This window comes from Branchiostoma belcheri, unplaced genomic scaffold (genome assembly GCF_001625305.1).
Source record: "Branchiostoma belcheri isolate BF01 breed outbred unplaced genomic scaffold, Haploidv18h27 scaffold924, whole genome shotgun sequence".
NCBI lineage: Eukaryota > Metazoa > Chordata > Leptocardii > Amphioxiformes > Branchiostomatidae > Branchiostoma > Branchiostoma belcheri.
In genome coordinates, this window is record NW_017804603.1 from 4,734 (window position 1) to 7,732 (window position 2,999).

General features: G+C 40.8%; 1 long non-coding RNA gene across 1 annotated transcript; it reads right to left on the reverse strand.

The window, feature by feature from the left end:
* Nucleotides 1-1,641: 1,641 nt before the first annotated feature.
* On the reverse strand, nt 1,642-2,516 carry LOC109488269. Its single transcript, XR_002141327.1, has 3 exons — nt 2,397-2,516; nt 2,170-2,218; nt 1,642-1,731 (listed from the first exon to the last, which is right to left on the reverse strand). It is a non-coding gene; the product is annotated as an uncharacterized LOC109488269 (long non-coding RNA).
* Nucleotides 2,517-2,999: the final 483 nt, after the last annotated feature.

Below are 2,999 nucleotides of genomic sequence, written 5' to 3' on the forward strand. Positions count from 1 at the left end.
CCGCGAGGTGGAAGGTTTTAGTGTACATGGCTTCCATCACGTTGCTGTGCCGCAGGTCCCGCAAACGGTCTCTCCAACGCTCTATATACTACAGACACAGCAGACACACACACACACAGGCCACAGGCTTAACCTACAAGCAAGGCTCTAGCCAACACCCGTTTTTTACATTCATTGCAGTAACTTTGTGAAATTTTTTAAACCTATCCGTCAATCTTGATGGACAAAACTGACAAAAAAAATGGGGAATAATATAAAAACATCCAAACGATAACTGACAAGCACTGTCAACCCTATGAATTGCCTGACTCTAAAAGTGGAGACTAGTGTTTTTAAAGTTCTGAGAATCCAAATTTTGCCCCCAGATGCCCCCTAGATTGCAAGCACTCTCCTCCCAGGTCCAAACATGAACCTGGGCTGACGGAAAAAGATTTTGAGCTGGCTAGAATCCTGCCCCAAACCCCCAAAACTATAAGGTAACATTTGCAAAGCAAAATGCATAATGTTTACCTTCACATGGCCTAGCCCACCAAACTACTGCTCTGTTTATTCTTCATCAAACATACAGTATATGGTGACTAGCCTCTCTAATTCTATCCAGCCACTTGCTACATAATGTAACCCAACATCACAGGGTGTCTGCTACAGCACCAGTTACCATGGTGACAGACGTCTGGTCTAGGTCATTGACCTTATTTGTTTGGATCAAGAAGATCAAGAAACAGAGCAAAAACAATATGTGAAGGTAAACATTCTGATACATATAGATGTATTGATAGCATCCATAGTATCACATTTTTGTTGCCTGAACCAAAAAGCATCCCTCATTGTTTTAAATTAAATAAAACTTACCGATGAAGTTAAGGTTGGGTGCAGGCATCACAAAGCAAGCAGAATCCGCAGCGTAGCACCGTTGGTGATCAGAGCACAGGTTTCATTAGTTCATTGGCATTTTCTACATTCTACAATCATTTCACATCAATCAAAGCAAATTAGTAAAAAAAATGCAATAATTACAGAGCATATCAATTACAGAATTGACCATTGCAGCACAAATTTGATGGTTTTAAGTATAAAATCATGACAAATTGAATCAAAACTGATATTCAAAAATGCAATGTTACTACATCGTAGCCCAATAGAGAGTACAAATGCAAGAAAATACACCATCTACAGTCATGTAATATGCAAATGTACAAGATTTTTTGCATGCAATTTGGCACAGGGCAGTTTCTTCAACTTCGAAAGTACTTCTTCCCATTCCTCTAAATTGGAGACGAACTGTGTGAAATAGTTCCGCAGTAAAAAAGTTGCAACAAAATTTTTAATGTCCCTTTTAGTCAGACTCTAATGTCTGTGTCCATAATATCGCCACCTTGAGAAAAGTGTGCTTAAAGATATTTTTACTGCAACATACTTTTGGTATGCACTCCTTCACACACCAAATGTCCATACCTAGGGTATGTTGCAGTAAAAATATCTTTAAGCACACTGTTTCTCAAGGTGGCGATATTATGGACCCTGGTGATATTATGGACACAGATGTTAACCAGTTTCCCAATTTATGCCTTCCAATGTGATCATCACAGCCATAGTGAGAGCATAGCCTGCAGTACGTTAGTGATCAGGCAGGGGGCATACCTTATCCAGGGCCTCCATCTGTGAGCTCAGGCTGAGTCACGACATCCGAAGGTGCACCTGGCCTGTCGTAGCATCCTCCAACGGCAACCACTAAACAAACAAACAAACAAACAAACAAATGTTTAGTACTGGTTTGACTGTCACATTTCCTCTTCTGGCCTGCCGTCGCATCCCCCAACGGCAACCACTAAACAAACAAACAAACGTTTACTGGTTTGACTGTCACATTTCCTCTTCACTTTTCCCCCTTGAACTATTGCAGAGTGAAAATCACTGTCACCAAGTATACAGTCATGTAGTAGGGGTATCTTCACTAGATACTGTAATTAATAAAATAATACTTCCATGCCACTTAAGAAACAAGGACATGTTACAAGACAGGAGGTATGAAATTACTGAATGTGATTCAGCAACATGGGCATGAACAAATGTCTAAACTAAGGAAAACTTTAAGGTACATGTATGACAAGGCACACTTAAACACATTGCAACAAGCCTTCTTACGCAGAATACGATTTTGTAACTCACCATATCACTGAATCCCATCTTCACCACTTCTGAGATGCTGACTGCAGCACTGGCAACAAAATACAAAATCAAGTTATCAAATATGGACCGACAATCTCTATAAATGTTAAAGCTATATTTGGGCCATATTGTCATTTCATTTAAAGTTTACACAATATTGTTTCACCTCAATGCATGAATCATTACAAAATTCAGATTAAACATTAAATGATTTAAAAGCGCCTCACTTTCCCAGTGGGTCGTCCTTGCTGCCAGGGTCTTCATCAAACATGTTGACCTGCATGGTCTGTCCTTCTAACTGGTCCACTACAGCCTATAGGACAGAAAAATATTATGTGTATTACTGTATATATCAGATATCAGATACATGTAACATTATGAATTATCAGATATCTTGCATAAACAGGCTTGTCTAAACCTCAACTGGATTAATTTAAATTAATCCAGTTGAAATTTAGACAAGCTTTCATACGTCTACACGATTACACCTATATAGACACCTAGTTCTTGGGCTACTCAGTTTGCTGAGAGAAAACATGATCATTGTACAACGTCATGTAATCCCATGCCCATTATGTGTGGCGTTCACCGGCCCTAGTCCTTAGCCCTAACCCTATCCCTAGCCTGGCTAGCCCTAGCCCTAGCCCTAGCCCTAGCCCTAGCCCTAGCCCTAGCCCTAGCCCTAGCCCTAGCCCTATCCCTAACCCTATCCCTATCCCTATCCCTATCCTTAACCCTATCCCTAACCCGATCCCTATCCCTAACCCTATCCCTAGCCCTAGCCCTAGCCCTATCCCTAGCCCTATCCCTATCCCTATCCCTAACCCTAT